Source organism: Lissotriton helveticus, chromosome 11 (assembly GCF_964261635.1).
Source record: "Lissotriton helveticus chromosome 11, aLisHel1.1, whole genome shotgun sequence".
NCBI lineage: Eukaryota > Metazoa > Chordata > Amphibia > Caudata > Salamandridae > Lissotriton > Lissotriton helveticus.
In genome coordinates this window covers 862,259,146-862,277,335 of record NC_136072.1, presented here as the reverse complement: position 1 = coordinate 862,277,335, position 18,190 = coordinate 862,259,146, and positions in this window count along the sequence as shown.

Below are 18,190 nucleotides of genomic sequence, written 5' to 3'. Positions count from 1 at the left end.
TAATCTCCTGCAAACCACAAACTTTAGCTAAAATACTACGCTTTTCTCATATTTCTGTGAGGGAAGTTTCCAGAATCTGCAAAGATTTCCAAAATCCCTACCACCACAATACTCCTGATAAAAATATTGGTAGACTTGTGGGAGTGGACTCCATGCCTGCCATGGAAAAGGCTCAAAAATGGGATGTGAAGGCACCAAATTTCCGCCAAGAAAATTGACCATTTCTGGAAATGCATATCGCTGTAGAATATGGACCCAGGCTTGCAGTCATCCAGGATTATCTATCAAACCTAGACGTTTCTGAAAACTAGACACAAAAGTCTAGGGTGATGAGACTTGCGATGATCCCACTACTTTTACTAAGCCCGAATTTTGTGTTATTCTTGGAACATGAAGGCCCTGAAATAGCACAATTATGCTATGTCTTGTTATTACGCAATCATTTGTGGCGAAATTATGGCACAGACATGCAGGAACTATATGAACAGCCAGGTAACGAGCAGCTGTTGTATATGGTAGTTGTGGTTTTTGCACTGTTTTTACCCACAAAATGGATCCTGGTATCTAAAATTGATGGAAGGGCACATTTTGCTCAAAATATATGCTGAGTGATTTTACATAATTTTCCTAAAACTTAATTTAATTACATGAATCTCACACACTCTAGTGTGTGTGTGTATATATATATATATATCAGTGAGCAAGGGCACGGACGTGCCCGAAACGCGTCTGATGGCATTTTTTACCCACCAAATGAAATAAAGAACAGCAATCGACATCAACTGCCTCGGAGTGCTGATTTAGCTGTCTGCGTGCTTTTCTGTGCAGCAAGCACATTTTGGGAAGCTGGATTCGCATATATATATATATATATATATATATATATATATATATATATATATATATATATATATATATATATATATATATATATATATATATATATATATATATGCGAAAACTCCAAACAACACCACTTCCGAATCAGACGGGAGTCAGATCGGCGAGGTAACAGGGGAGACGGACCACCAAATGCGCTTCACAGGTTCTTTCTTTATTGCAAAATTGTCGGTAGGCAAGAGAGCACTACGCGTTTCGGGCTTGAAAAGCCCTTGTTCACATGCAAGTGAGCCAGTTTGAATTTTTTGATTTTATAATGCAGTGCACACCCAATCAGCCCGCCCAGTCACATGATGTCAGAGGGTCATAAAAATGAAAGACATACTACTCCTATCTGTAGGAGTATAGTGCAAAATACAGGATTTTTTAAAATTCACAAATAGTTTGTATATAAACTAAACCTCATTCTTCAAGGCAACATACAGCTAAATACAACACTGAGCAATAATTGTGCAATATAGACCCACACATATTATTTGTAAGAATTCCATATACTCAATTTCGGGATAAATCCATTAATTAAAAAACGTAAATTTCACACATGATATATTTAGAGTGACTGGAGGATCCTAGGCTGATCCATAAGTGCAAATATATACAAATTTGACTGGTTCCAAGCCTGCGTCAAGTGGAGTATATTAAAGTGCATAAGGGAATGAGGGGAATGGGGATATAGTGCTGAATCTACATATTGCAAAGTATCCTGTGTATTCAATGCATAAATGCAATCTTGACCGTTAGAGATAGGACACTGTCCTTCTATATATTTCTTAAAAAACTGTAAAACATTTGATACTATCATAAAACTACAATATGTAAAATTCCTTATAGCTAAAAACACCCAGTGTAAAAAAGTGCTGCTAAATATCATACAAAATTTGATAAAAGGTGTTTGCTAGATGTTAAATAACAATCAGTGTATATTTACAAAATTGGAGAAGGTAAGGAGCTAAGTCTAATGGCGGAAGAGTGGCCAACAAGGGACTTGACTGGCCACGCAACTGGCTAACAGGACAAGTGCTATCTCTGGTCACCTGGGAGAGTATATTTGGCCTACTAGATAACAGGGAACCTGACTATCCAGAGGGGTGTACTCCTAGAATCAATAAGAGTGCTGGAGACTCAGTATACAAAGAAGAATAGCATATCACAAGAAATGGCGAAGATCCTCTGTAATGTTAAGCCCATTCGGCCATTTACTGTCATATTCGAGGATCATTCGTGACTCTAGTTGACGAAGTTTGAGCTCACGGTTGCCACCTCGCCTTGGTTTGGGGACTGAGGCCACTACATAGTATGATAGGCAATTGATATCTTTGTTGTGTGAGCTCAAAAAATGGCATGCCACCGGATATGCAGGATCTGAATGTAAAATGGCCCGAATGTGCTGTAAAATCCTGACATGTACTGGCTGTTTAGTGCTGCCTACATAATTGAGGCCACAGGTACATGTCAGTACGTATACTGCATATTCCGTTTTGCATGTGTGCTGGCCTTTAATTGGAATCTCAATATCACTGAAGGGGGTTTTATAGTGTGTCTTATTAATTCCGAAATTACATGCTCTACAAGTAGAGCATTTCCGGAATCCCTCCTTGATTAGCCAGTTTGGTTTAACTTTGAGCTCAGGACTACTCTGGTCGAGCACAGCACCCATACTGAGTGCCCGACGAAAGGTGACCAGGGGTTTATCAGGAAGCATGCTACCTAGTACACTGTCAGTTAGTATAGTGGGCCAGTGGTGGTTGATTATTTGCCTTATCCTATTTTGTTGGCTACTGTAATCAGTGATAAATCTGGGACATTCCTGTTTGGTGATATCTGATGTCTCATCAGGCAATTCAGTATTCCCAGAAGCTTGACTTAATAGACTGGCCCGTGTTCTGCCCTGGGATTTCACTAGCGCTTGGTTAAACATTTTTTCTGTGTACCCTCGGGCTTTCATGCGGCTGCGCAAATCATTAACACATATCTCAAAGTCAGTAGCAGCACTACATATTCTTTTCAACCTGAGAATTTCTCCATAGGGAATACTTTGGATCGTGTGCCTGGGGTGTAAACTAGAGGCATGGAGGGAAGTGTTGCCCGCAGTGCTTTTGCGATGCAGAGTTATCTGCACCCTGCTATGATCGTCAATATAAACAGTGACATCCAAAAATTCCGCTTGTTTAGTGCTCATTCTAGAAGTAAATCTAAGGTTAAATGGATTGTCATTGATTGCATCAATAAAAGCACAGACTTCTGTTTCATCACCTTGCCAAACTATAAAAATATCATCGATATAGCGAAGGTATCGAACAATTTTTTCTCGCATCCACACTCGATGCGTAACGTTGAGGACCCGCTCCTCCCACCAGCCGACGTGCAAGCACGCATAGCTAGGGGAGAAGCAGGCCCCCATCGCCACGCCCCTCAGTTGCCTCCAAATTTCTTTGCCAAATTAAAAGTAGTTATTATATAGACACCATTCAATCAGGCCCAGAATCACTTTGTTGTGCTCATAAAAGTCAATCGGCCGACGGCCCAGAAAATGAGAGACTGCATTAATTCCATCAGTGTGTGAAATGCTAGTGTATAGCTGTTCGACATCCAAAGTGATAAGCAGCATGTCATTTTGCCATTCCAGATCCTCTATTTTGGTCAGAAAATCTCCAGTGTCACGTACAAAGCTAGGCAGGCTGCTTACCCATTTTTGCAAGAAAAAGTCCACATATTGGCCTACTCTTTCTCCACAGCTGTTTATCGCAGAGATGATCGGCCTGCCTGGCACCGGTGACTGTCCTTTGTGTTCTTTAGGAATTAAATAAAGAATTGGCAAAGTCGGATGTTCATTAAGCATAAATTTGTATTCCTCCTCCGAGATTAGGGCTTTCTCTGCGATGTTTCTGTAGGAGTTTGCTTAAGCTTTCATTAGCTTTAGTATATTCCTTGTTTGTTGATTTTTTGTAACAAACTGGATCCAACAGCTGTCTTTGGGCTTCCAGAATGTACGCTGCTTTTGGCCAAATAACAATGTTTCCACCCTTATCCGCCGTTTTGATTACGATGTCTGGATTGTTCTTTAATTTCTTCATCAGTGCATGATATTGCGCCTGTTTCACATCATATTTTTTTCTTTTTTTATGGATGTTACTTGTTCTGTGCAGTTTTTTCATTTCTAGATTGACACAGTCCTGGAAAACATCAACTGCATCACGAGTCATAATTGGTACAAATTCAGATTTTCTCTTAAATGGGGTTATGCCTGCTCCTAATTTTGATATGTTGATTCTTTCGAGTCGGTTTTGTGTGCTCACCGCTTCACTTTCATTAATTGTCCCGCTGCTGTCTCCATCAGCTAGATCATGGATAGCAAGAAGCGTTGACGCATCTGAAACTGACAAAAGCTGTTCCGTGTCAGTGATATCCAAACTAGCAGAATTGTTGGTGCCGGCGGTAGCTTTGAGACGTTGCAAGGCGAAGAATTTGCGTAGCTTTAATTTGCTCCAGCTGAGCAATGATTTTCAAAATAGCGTCTCTGTCAATGGCGGCATATTTGATAAGGATATGAACTGAATTCATTGAAGCCGCGAGGTTATTTTGACCCCATTCTTTTAACATTAACGGGTTGGGATTTTCGAAGCTCGGTGCTAACATAATTCTTAGCCCTCGTGGCACCCTATTGACTTCTGCATACTTGGAAAGGGAATAATGTTCCCACCATTTCGTTACTTCAAGGCGTTTTTGTTTTTCCAATGCCTTGTATAATGTCTTCACGTTAGATTTTTCTTGTGACTCTGCACTTGCTACTGGTGCACTAGTATTGTTACTGGGCGTCATGACTAGATTGAATAGTAACTCCGCCTCCTCCTCCCTCGCACAGAACTCCTCCGCAGACATAACCTCTGCTTAACCCGACTTTTGAATGTTGCAAATTACACCACTTAATGTCTAGTTGGTTCAAATGGCGTTTTTGTTATGCGCTATTCCCCAAAACAGGGAAACCTTTCCACCTCCGCTCTTCCAAAGACTTGGACTCACCGCGTACACCGCTGTCACTCTTCCGGCAGAGCCTTCCGAATCCGCCGATGAATGCCCGGGTTGCACAACCGGTTGAGGATATCTTCTTACAGGTCGCGTGAGGGGGCCGCCACAATTGATTCCTTCCAGGAAAACTTTTGAAAACGATGGCTTGATGGTGGCGCCACAACCATATATATATATCCAGATACACATAATGGCACACTAAATATTGGGTTTATTGTGCCCTTACAGTGAAATAAAACCCAAAAGCTATACCTATGTGTAGGCCTGACTTTTCCCTAATACCCCTTAGCTGGTATTAATAGCTTTATTTTACACCTCCCCTTTGAAAAAGTAAGGGAATTGCTTCTAAACTATTTTCTGTTTAGTTTTTAAAACATGACTTAAAAAAGGTGAAGTTAGATTTTGATAAAATACGCAGAAAAAAGTAACTTTGTAAAAATATTCTTTAGGCTGCCTAAACCAACACTGGCTTAAACAGTTCTGTTCTCATTCCACTTCCTTAGCAGGAATTAAAATCCTTGCCAGGATGAGTCAACAACCCTAGCTCAAAGAACAATGGCCGGCCTCTAAGTCCAGGAAAGGCCAATGTGTGTGAACTGCTAACCACTTAGCAGGGATTAGCTATCTGGGAGGGGAGAGGGACAGTTGGCAGAATAAAGAACAGTCTTAGCACTAACTCTTAACTGGTAGATACAAAGATGGGATTTGCCAGTTTAAACTCAGACCCTCCTAGACAGCAAACTCCAGCCGCAGTAAGAGGGAAAAACAGGTATTACCCTAGGGCGAGTGGTCAAGAAGCTGATATCATGTCTGGCTGTTGGAAGCCGAGTCCTGCCAAGTTAAAAAAAGAAATCCTTGGTGATTGTACCATAAGACAAAAGGAAAGTGCAGCAAAAGGAGGAGGGTGGAGTGTAAGAAAATAGTTAGGATTGGGTGATTTGTTTTCTCCAAGCACAGGATACATCTGGCCACTCAGCTATCACCTTCTCAGAAAATTCATGGACCTGGGAAGCCTCCACCTGAATAAGACAAACCTGCTGAAAGAAAAAGCATGAGTTCTGACTCCTGCTGGAAGAAAAGGACTAGACTCCAGGATTCTGCTTGTACCCAGACACTGTTCGCAAAAGGTTAAGTGTTTGGCCTCCTGTGTACCTACTTCATGAACACAAGCAGAAGGACTTCTGGCTGCAAGAGGGCCCAAACGATTAAAGGGGGATGGATCCCGTAAGAGACCTGATTGGATAGAGACCTCGTGCCCAGAAGATTTCCCGAAGGAGCTGGGGGCTGCAAGACTTACCAGAAGTAGCTTTCAGAGAACCTGGAGACCAAGGGCATGATTTAGAGTTTGGTGGACAGCTCTCCACCAAATCCTCGATTATCCAGCCTTGTTTGGAGTCAGATGCAAAAAAAACAACTGATGGACAGAGTGGGCCACTTGATTCAAGCTATTATGGCTGATGAGGGGTGAAACCCTGAAACCGATCCTAGGATGCTTGTTTCTGGTCCAGGGAGGACCTTGCTTGGCCGTTCGGGCTGGGCTGCTCCCATGAGGCACAGGGTCAAGACTGATTTGCATATGGCCAGGTCTAAACTGGGGTGGCATGCTGAGCAAAAGAATTATGGTTTTAACCCAGATCTCTTGAATGGGGGTGACTGTTTTAATTTGTTCTGCGTGTCTCTTACATTTAGAGTCAGACCCTCAGTCTCCAGGTGCTGGAAAAGCTACTTCTGGTAAGTACTGCAGCCCCGAGCTCCTTCAGGCAGGCCATAAGTATTCTAGTGGGGACTCAACAATGGAATGATGTATTTCATTTTTTACTTTTTGTAGGTTCATTCTGCCTTAAAAACGTATAGAATTATCATCTCTGGTTCCCCTAAACCTATTGATCTTAGTGTGTTTTTGCTCATTAAATGTTTTTGTACCTTTCTTCTTTAGTTTACAATTGTTGGTACGGCTTGAAATTATCATGCACTTCTCTGTTGATTGGCCGCTGCTTGTACCACAGCTACAAGAAGTTGAGAAGAGATTCTCTTAAAACTATGTTTTGACTGAATTAGAGAGTTTATTGAGTTGGTAGTGGAACCCTCCCTTCCAAATTGGTAACCCCCCTTCTGACAATCATGCTGCAAGATACTTAAAGGAAGGGTTTAGTGAAGTCAAAAAAAATTTTGTCAATGAAATAAACATTTTGGAAAAAACTTCTCATGAATATAAAAAGCCTTAAATGATATCTAAATGTAGAGTAAAATATTCAGAGCACTACATTCTTGATATGCTATTAGTTCATGTTGGTTCATATATAAACATTCAACTAAATAAGTGACATGATCAGAACAGCTTTATATATAATAATGTTTTATTCTTTTGATTACTTTTCTTGCCAGCATAGGACTAAATTACTTTGTAAACATTAATTTTCATATTTAGAATGTGTTTTGAATTGGTCAAAATTCAAACTAGAATCATCAAATCAACTTTCTCAACTGATTGAGTGGTTTAGAACAGAGCTTGTCAGTGTTTTCTTCCATCAGACCAAGTATCCAAGGGACTTAGCACTAATATTTTGTGAGGAAAGCAAAGAAACTTCAGAAAGATTGTTGGGTATCAAAATCTGAAAATTTGAAATATATTTCAAAGAAGAAAGAGCTATTCCAGGGTCAGGCTTTAAAAAACAAAAACTGAGAAATTAAGTGAATTCAGATGCACTGATTTTTTTGTAAAAATGTTTAAATCACAAATGTGGTCAAAGGCTGTTGATTTGATCATACTGAATAGATGCTAGAGGCCTGAGGAAAGCTAATTATGAGTCACTTGTAGGCAATTCACAAAGGCATTTGGCCAGTTAACATATGTTCTCAGCTGAAACATTTTTTCATTTATACCTGCCCGTAATTCTTAAAAGGAATCCTGCTAGTTAAACAAACAAGGATTTAGGACTGCAGATTTCTCTACTATGAGTGCAGATATGCATAGTAGCAACTTCCGCACGAGTGGTGCAAAGTGGATGGAACAAGGAGAGTGTAATAAAGATGAATGGTAGGAACTCCAGACGTAGTCATGAGGTAAGTTTCATGTAGAGGTTTATTCAAGTATAGATGGAAGATGATATATTCAAGAATAATTCAAGGCCCCACCAGGAGCAGGTTCTTTGATCAAAGTACAACAGAGAGCCTTTCAAGTTTAAAGGCACCCAAAAACGTGTATGTTTGTGGACATTCACAGGCTTTGATCCGAGGCATTGTACAGATTTACTGCGGCAAGGAGCTGGACTAGCTCTCCTTCCAGGATGGAAAGAGGAACAGCTCACACTCGAACTTGGAGGAGATGTAGGAGAGGGATAGTTTTGATGGGGAAATCATTTTCCTCGTGGAGAAAAAAAAGAAAATAAAGTGCCTACATTCATACTATATATATTTATGTTTTGGGGAAATAGTAGCCCTAGGAAAATTTTAAAGAACACAGAAATCTGTGCCTGATGCAGCTTTCCAAGCAATCTTCTGGGAATGTTTGTGAATTCCAAAAAGTAGTAAATCCTACCCCTGTTCGTAGAAATACTATTACAGTGGCAGATTTGTTACTTTCATTGTGAATTGCCACCCCTGTGATCAAAACAGGTCACTAAAGTAAAGCTGAATTTTGTAAAAATAAATAAATTTAACAAAAGAGTATTTGGATAAAATGGAAGACTGAAATAGAATGGGAAGGATTTTGTTGCTTGCACAATTCCCTACAATAAAATATAACAATTTAAAAGGGTGTCACAGGCAGTTAAAAGACAGTCAAGGAACGCTATTTGTATAAGGTGGTGTCTGCAAAATTTCTGTAATTTGCTTTCGCGTAATTACATGAAACTTTGGGGAAACCGTGCGAATTTACGTGTAATTATACAGCATGCAAATCATCATTTAGCTCTAAATACTATTGAATCGAAGATGCATTTCACGATAAAATCTTTTTGCAAAAAACATAACTGCAGCTAACACCAGCCACTCACGTTCGAGACATTCACATTATTCCCGCCTCAGAATAAAAGGTTGCCATGACTGAAATATAATTACGTACCGTGGCTTAGTGGCAACATTTCAGGAATTTTATGTAACAAGCGTACCACGAAATCTCTGAAATTACGCAAATTATGCAGGCTTCATTTAATTTGAACCCTGGCCTAATTATTTGTTATCTAAGGCTCAACACTCTGTTATTAGCTGACATACTTTAGGATGGAGAGGTTATAAAATATGAACGCCTATGTAACTTTAGTTATGGGCGTCATTAAGCACTTTCTGAGTTGCCAACCATTATGCTAATGTAAGAAAACACCTAGAACATTTAGCACTGGCTTTTCTTTGCACCAATAAGAACATCACAGTTTTGTATGCAAAGGTAGTACTTTTGCCTGCGGTTCTCGAGAGGAGAGGTGCTTGCAATTACCACCTTTTTACTTTCTCAGCACTGGTTGTGTATGGATTAGGTAAAAACTGTGTTTAAATATTTACAAATGCTAATATTGTCTATAAGGTGCTGCTAAAGATGCCTAAAACTTTGCTTGTTCTACTTTGACTAAACATTTGGTTTTAAATCTACAAATTCAACAGAGGAATTAAAGTGTTAAATATGCGATCTACTAAACTACATTAAAATATAACTCATTTTCATGACACACATTATTTTAATTAAAAGACTCCGGCACTATCTAATTAAAAGGGAAGTCGTTACGTCCTCGCAAAGCTAGGAGAAAGAGCAAATGATGAGTAAATGTTAGACTATGGGCCTTGAGCTGGCAGCGGAAGCTGTCATTTTAATAGATTTCTCCTTGGACATGTAATAGGAGCGTTCTTCTGGGTCTAGCAGCCTGCCAACAGACTACGTGTAACTTTTAACCCCCTGATAAGCCCAGATTTGGTCAGAAGTTTTTTTTCTCAAACATTTTATTTGAAAAATAGCACAAAATTGGGATTTGTTGGAACTTTGCAGGAATTTAGTTATCAATATTTAAAGATGCAGGAGATACCAGAGTTCCCTAGGTATGGGGACCACTCTTCATACAAAGCAAGTAACTGGCCTGTCAGTAATTAACGCCTACAAAGCATATGCAATATTAGTTGGTTATGAACATAAAGTACTCAAAGTTTCATATATGAGAAAGTAGGTTAAATGTGTGCATAAAAATTGATAGAGACATCGGACTTTCAATAAGTGTCTACATGCCAGATGTTCTTGCAAGTTAGACATTGCACAACTCCACAAACACTTATGAGTTCCGCTTAAAGTTCACTCACAGCATGCTATTGAGGATTGAGCCATGACCTAGTAATACATAGTCTAGGTGAGAGCACAATACAAAATACAACACCAGCAAATCTATCTGATATCTCTGGAGGGAATAGAAGAATAATCAACGTTACTGGTAGGTGGATTTTAGAGATAATCCTTCAATAAAAACTCGGCTCGTAAACCCTGGTATTTTAGTGCAATTAACCAGCAAATGGAAGTGTATGTGTCTAAAGCAAATGGAAATAGTGGGAGTCACTTCTGCATCCCATGCATACAGTATCATTGCGGTAAAATATGTATCCTGTAATACCTTATATGTATGTCTTTTTAGACAAGAAATATTCAGACATATTTGTCCTAACAAATTGCCGAAACAAAGATCTTCTATTCCGACATTTGTACTAAAAACCTAGTTGAACATGAATAAGCCAAACACTGTAGATTGTCACTCTACCCTTCTAAGAATAGCTAATATATTCCCTTACTCAAGTCTTTTCTAGGTAGGTCTTTAAGTATTTCACAAATGTATTCTAAAAAAACGAATTGCAGACATGGTCATATGTGGAAAATAATCTCTCACTTGTAGACATTTAAAAATTCTAGTGGCTAGAAGCATATAAGAACATATTAATGTTCAAAGAGTCAAAAAGTTGATCCTTCAATCATATAGTCAGTGCAGTGTGGTGAAGGGCTAAACCATCATGAAGCAAAAACATCTTGAAAGAAATTGGGCAAAATAGGATTTTACCATAATGCGGTATACAAAGTTATTTGAAACCTGTGTGGTAAGTGTTGCCAAATATGACACATAAAAGGTAATAGATGGCTATGATGCTCCTGGAGGTACCAAGTTTGTTAAGAGAACCCCAACAACTGGGAAAATCTAAGTGAGAATGCTGCTCAGTCAGGAAAATTTAAACATGGCAGGGCTGATCCGCACTTCTCACCGAAATAAAGGACAGCTGAAGAAATCATAAAGCCCTACATGGTTTCCTGTATTGAAAATTAAATCAGCTACTGGAGGACTATATCTAATGGAAGAAATCAGGGGAATCCAAAGAGGTAGGGTTCAGAAGAGAAAGAAATAGTAGTAGGATGTTTATCTTTTTAAGATAACATCTCCCAAATACGCCAATCTGCAGTCAGTGCCATTTATATATATTGAGAATAGTAGCTGAGGCAAGATGGCGGCCGTGGTGTGGGCTGTGTGAGCAGCTCTGTCCACTCTCCCGGCTCTCTCTGGTCAAGCAACGTTATCGGGTCGGAGCGGATCACAGCGTCTTTCTGTAGAAGTGTACGGAGAATGTAAACGCTTCTTTTCGGCGCTGTGGGAAAATGCTCCGTACCAAAGGGAAAGGAAAGAAAGGCAGTAGCGGGATTTTCCTTATGGCCGGACTGCTGTATGGAGTGGCGCATAGAGGTCCTTGCTGCACCTGAGCAAGGGCGTGAACCTGAGTGAGCGGTGTTCGATAAACGGCTGAGAGGCTCGACTGAACAAGCACCGTTCGGTGTGGACTATAACCTCTCCTTGGAAGGAACTGGACAATGGAGAATGGAGAATGGAAGCGCCTTGTCCCGGAATAGCGGTTAAGTTTTTGAATCAAAAAGTGAAAAGAAAAACAGTATTGTATCTCGTTACTACTGCACCTGAGTGAGGGCGCTCCCATAAGCGAGCCGTGTCCGAGTAGCCTTAGGCAGCAGTGTTCGGCATTTTCGTGGGATTTGGTCGCTATAGCTGTGCCTTAAGGTTTGGACCGCTGTTTTTACTGTACAACAAAGAAAGTCTCCGGTGGCTGCCCATATTTCACTTCTGCCACAGATTTTCGGTGGTTCGTGGTTGTGGGGGTGCCGCAAGACAGGGGAAAATGCCGCAGAAGGGTCCAGTCAAGCCGACTGATACGCTGAAAGTTACCACGCGGAGTGGGAAGAACAGAGAACAACCGGATACTGAAGGTTCTGAGAATCCGGCTGCTGCTTCACCCCCGGACGCCACATTGACTGGTGAGACTTTTGAAAATATTGAAGTTAATAATGCTGCAACAATAAATGTAAAAAAAGGGGGAGACAGTCGGGCTAAAACGGGACCTGTAATGCGCGCAGTTAGGCAAGGAGGCGCTGCCGGGCCAGGTGCACAGACTCTCCCTGCCATGTTCGAGCGGCAGAACGCTCGTAACACTGTATCTGCATCACTGATTGAGCTACCCGAGGGAGAGAATGAAAGTACTGTGTCTACAGCAGTGGCCCCCTCAAGTGTTTTGATACTAGCAGAGGTGCATATGGTTGGAACATTAAGAGAAATGGCTCAATCTAAAGATCTGAACATAGACTCGGAGCTACGTTGTACTGATTGGTCTGAGCCAGTGTACGAGAGGCAAATTATGGAGGTAGGAGCCCTCGTGGGTACAGATGAAACTATTAGAGAGCATCAAGATAATCTAATTGCTGAGAGGGACTCTCCTGATATACGTGATCAGATGCAGGATGGTGTTGTGTTAAATGAAATGGGTGAGCATTTTTACTCGTTGTCTGAGGCCTCGCAGGAAGAGGAATCGAATGCTACTCATAACTCTGACAATGATAGCGCAGTGAGTAGCTCCGAAGGTGACTCAAGATCAAGCATGAACTCTCCAAATGTGACAGCTACCACTGTCAAACGGCGAAGGAAGAAGAAAAGATCTCAGCAAGGAAACCTTACCCCTTCGGGGGAGAATCTGAATGTGATAGAAGCTATAACGGGGTTTGAAAAAGGGGCTAATGGTTCTTACCCACAGGAAATAGTGATGCAGCTAATAACTGGCCCACCGCAGGAAATCACTTTAGCAACAATATATGAGACTATGACGAATCATAGAAGTGAGAGTAAGGCGGAGAATGCACGTATGCAGGCAACATGCAGCAAAGTAAAAAATGCCGTGAGATGAGCAATTAAAATTGGGACTGAAACTGCCGATAGGGTTACGGAAGCAGAGGCTCGTATTTCAGCTCTCGAAGGTCAAGCGACCATACAAAAAACGGAGCTAGAGGCAATCAAGGTGCATAGGGATGACTTGAGCCATAAGCTGGCTGACATGGAAAATCAGGCCCGTAGGAATAACCTACGTTTTTTGGGGATCCCAGAAAAGAAAGAAGGGACTGATGCTCGTAAGTTTATTGTGGAACTATTGGAAGAAGCATTTCCTGACCTGACTGCCTGGGACTGGTCTAAGGAGGTCCAAAGGGCCCATCGGTTTCCGTTCAAAGCTTAAACCCCCCGGCCAAGGGGAGCAGATCCTCCCGAGGGCTATATTGGTTAGTCTTAATAACTTTCGAGCTTGTGAGGATATTTCTGCACTTGCACGACCAGACAAGAAAGCCTTAGCTAAAGATTGTAGCTTTTTCGTCAGACCCGATTTCTGTCAAGCCACGGTCTCCAAGCGATGGCATCTTCGTCAACTGGTCCCAGACTTTCAGAAAAAGGGGGCTGTGTTTTTTTTACAGAACCCGGCTAAATTAAAGGTTGTGTTTAAGGGCCAGACGAAATTCTTCTTGTCTGAAGTACAGGCTAAAGACTTTTTGGACACATTGGGATGATAAAGTGTTGAGTTATAGGCATTTCTTGTGAGATTGGATAAATTTTCTGGTCTGAACTCTCTGTTCTTTTCTATTTTTAGGGGCTACTCTGGCGTCGTTATTGCTCTGGGGGGAGAATTTTATTTATTGACATGTCCAGTCTTTTTTTTTTTTCCAGGGTTTCAGTACCTTTATTTTTCTTCTATTTTTCCTTTTCCTGACTGTAAAGTGTTTATAATTATGCTTGTGTGTTTTGGCCCTTGGAACTGGGGGAGAGGAGCCCGGTAAACCATTGTGAACAGGGACTGATGGTCCCTGGGCCTCATAGCATGGAGTGGGAGGGGGGAGGGGGGGGAGGTGTGTTGTAGGGTGGGAGGATAGGGGGGGTCACGGGGTTTGGTGGTGGGAGGGTGGGGAAAAAACCAGCAGACAGGACGCAGTTAATGAAGAAAGAAACAAAACAGCAAGAAAGTATGTTAGACATATCTATAAAAGTGGTACAAATCTTAAGCGATGTCGTTTTTGTTTGTGATATGAGCCAACAGCAGAGACAGCTCATAGCTGAAATAATTATTAGTCATGTCACCATCTAGGAAAATTAAAATTTGTTCTTTAAATATTTGTGGCCATAATGATCCTAAAAAACGCAGGTCCTGGGGAAACTCATGCAGATTTTACAGGTAGACATATTATGTCTACAAGAAACACATATCCCATGGCACAATAGTGGGTATCTAAAATCAATGGGTATGGAACTGGTAGTGTGCTCCAAACAAACAGGTATGAAAAGAGGAGTAGCGATTCTGAAAAGACGAGGGTTTGGAAGTACTCTTAAAGTAGCAGCTGATAAATGGGGTCGTTGGGTCATCTCAGTGATTAAAGTAGGCCAAACGAGGTTTATGCTGTGTAATGTGTATGGTCCAAATTTAGATGATGCTGAGTTATTTAATTTTTTTAACTTAGAACTAGCCCAATGGACTGTGCCAATGGTATTATGTGGAGACATGAATATTAGTCTGGAAGCAACTGTGGATGTTAGATCTAACTATGTTTATAAGGGTAGAAAGAGGCTGGTGTTTAAGTCACTTCGGGCTTTGATTTTGGACCATGGCTTATATGATGTCTGGAATTCAAAATTTCCAGAGGATGATGGCTTTACTTTTTATTCCGCTCCCCAGGCAAAATGTGTACGACTGGACTATTTTTTTATTACAACTTTATTTTTGACAAGTGCTAATATTGAGATTCAACCCAAGCTGGTCTCCGACCATAATCCGTTGATACTTGTGCTAGATCTTGACCAGGGAGATAGGGAAGAACCTCAACAGTGGTCGTTTGATAGGAAAATATTGCTGGACGGTGAATACCGGCAAATTATGGCCAACAAGATTCAGGAATTTTTTTAGATCAATAAAGGCACTACCCCCATACCGATAGTTTGGGATACATTTAAATCTGTAGTCCGTGGTGAAACTTTAAGTTTTTCTAAATTTAAAAGGAAACAGACCCTATTAAAACATCGACAGGACTTCGATAAGGTGGTCACGGCTGAGAAAAAGTTGGCTGAGGCGATAAGGGTAGGTGCGGAAGTAGCTGTACTCAATATAATCCAGAAGGAGCTTTCTATTCTTAGGTCTAGGGCTTATGCAACTATAGCTGACGATATAGCAGCACAATTTGTTTTACATAAGGAAGAAGCATATGAATTTGGTGACAAAACGGGCAGAATATTGGCCAAAAGGGTTAGGGAAAGAGCTGCCTATGCAGACATTTCTAAAGTAAAAGATCTGCAGGGGGTGCTTCAAGAGACTAAGGAGGGCGTGCTGACCGCCTTTCAAGGATACTATCAGGATCTTTACACGGAGGACGTTGGAGAGGTTTCATCTGAGGAATATTTATATGAAGTAATTCTAACTACATTGACTGAAACGCAAAAGAACAGCCTACAAGAGCCACCAGGATGGGGGAAATAGAGAGTGCTATATTAGGACTCGCTCAGGGGAAAGTAATGGGCCCAGATAACATTCCCCTAGAATTTTACAGTTTTTTTAGGAACAGTATGAGAACAGAGTTGGTTGAAATTTGTCAAGAAGCTTTCACAGGGAATCCTCCCCAGTCCTGGTCTAATGCTATAATAGTAGTTTTCAAAAAGAAGGGCTAAAAAGATACAGAGATTGGGTCATATAGACCAATATCATTATTGAATTCGGATAATAAAATTTATTCAAAGATGATAGCTAACAGGCTGAACGATATGATGCCGGGCCTGGTTTCATTGAGACAACATGGCTTTATACAACATAGGGAAACCACGGACCACATAAGACGAATTATCACAATGTTGGATTGGGAGCGCAAGGAGAGAACTCGCCGGTTGGTGTGGCCCTGTTGGACGCTGAAAAAGCGTTCGACAGGGTCTCATGGAGCTTTTTGTGGCAGGTCCTGGTGAAGAAGGGGTTTCCAGATGCTGTAATTAAAGCAATAAAGGCATTATATAAAGAACCAGCTGCATTTATAAGGATAGCCGGGAAACGATCGGTGAAGGTATCGATAGAAAGAGTGACGAGGCAGGGCTGTCCCTGCTCCCCCCTCCTTTTTGCTTTATATATAGAACCTTTTATTTTGTCATTAGAGAGAAATTATGCTATTAGACCTGTTCAGATTCAAAATTCAGAGTTCAAAATTTGTGCGTATGCAGAGGACATTGCGGTTGTTTCAAACGATATTGCTAGTTCCATTCCTAATATTATAGAGGCTGCAGCGACGTTTGGCCGGATTTCTGGTTATAAGTTAAATGTAGCTAAGACCCAAATTATACATTCTGAAGCTGGTCGACCAGAAAATATCAATTGTGATCAAGAGGCCATGTACCTGGGTGTAAAACGTATGGCTAACATTGATAACATCATCTCAGCTAATTTGGATCCAATAATTGTCTCCTCGAATAAAACATTAGAGAGATTAAACAACCTAAAATTTTCGCTGGTTGGACGCACTAATATATTGAAAATGCTTATTTTTCCAAAATATTTATATATATTTCGAGCTATTCCTTTTTTAATACCCTCCCATTATTTTGCCCGAATAGATAGAATGTGCTCAAGATTTCCATGGGATATCACCGGGCAAGGAGATCTTTTAAAAAATTTACCTTATCAAGGGAGAGAGGAGGCTGGGGCATTCCCAATTTTCAACTTTATCATTGGATAGCATTATTCCAACATATGGGGGTGCTGGTCTTATCAGATGCCCCTTTTGAAGAATTTTCTGCCCCTTCCATCTAGGAGATGCTTTTGGGTGAAGAGGCTAAACAATGTTTGAATAGAATTGTGGAACCAAGCTATTATAAAAAGACTAAATTTAAAATATTCTACACTGCTTACTTGGTTTGGAGGTTAATTAAGAAAAAATTTGGAATCTCCAGTAAGTTAATGATGTATACACCATTTCAGAAGTGCCCTCTTTTCCCTGAAATATTTAAAGATCAGGTGATGCTAAGATGGGAAGAGCGGGGAGTGCGGGATTTGGGAGATTTGTTTCAGGGGAAGAGCTTTGCCTCCTTTGATTTTTTTATTGGGCAAATACAAGTTGCAGCGTGCTGACTTTTTCAAATATCTCCAGCTTCGGAGTTTCTGTGAAGAGAAGCTGTTAAGAAATATGTTTTTTTTAGACAAAATAGAGATTATCGAAGCAATTAAAGGAAGGCTTAAAATGGGTCCTCTGTATCTACTCCTTTTGGCAACGGAGGAAGGTGATCTTTTGGTTATAGAAAAGAAATGGCAAGAGAAGTTGGGTGCAGAGGGAATTATGCTGGAAAGAAGTTTGGAGATTGCTACCAGTGTGTTATTAAATGGCTCTCTTCAATCTTAACATTATATGTCCGTGTTCGATCTTTACTACACGCCAGCTAAACTAACAAAATGGAAGTCCGGTCTGGGGACCTATTGTAGCCGTTGTAATTTAAATGCTGCAGATACTATTCATGTTTTTTTTCAATGTCCAAAGCTCTCTAAATTTATAGGAGATATTGAGAGATATATTAAGGAAAGCCTGGGCATCTGGGTAAAACTAACTGCGCAATTGGTTATCTTTGGTGTGGAAGAAAGTATATTGCACAAATGGTCGCCAGCAGAAGAAGCTCTAGTTTTTTTATGTATGTCAGTATATAGATTCTGTATTACTTTGCAATGGATTGACCCGGAACCACTAAATTTAGTAAAATGGCAAGCTAAATTATTGTCAATATACCATCTTGAATCCTCTTTGTACAAACTTAAGGTTATTAGACGGAAAATGTTTGGGTATAAATTATGGTTACCGGTTGTGAATAGGATGGGGCAGTAAGGATTTTGTGGGCTATATTTGTGCATTTATCTTCTTGTTTTTTTTTTTGTTTGTTTTTTAAAAAAACATTTCAAAAACGTTTATTCAGGTATCATA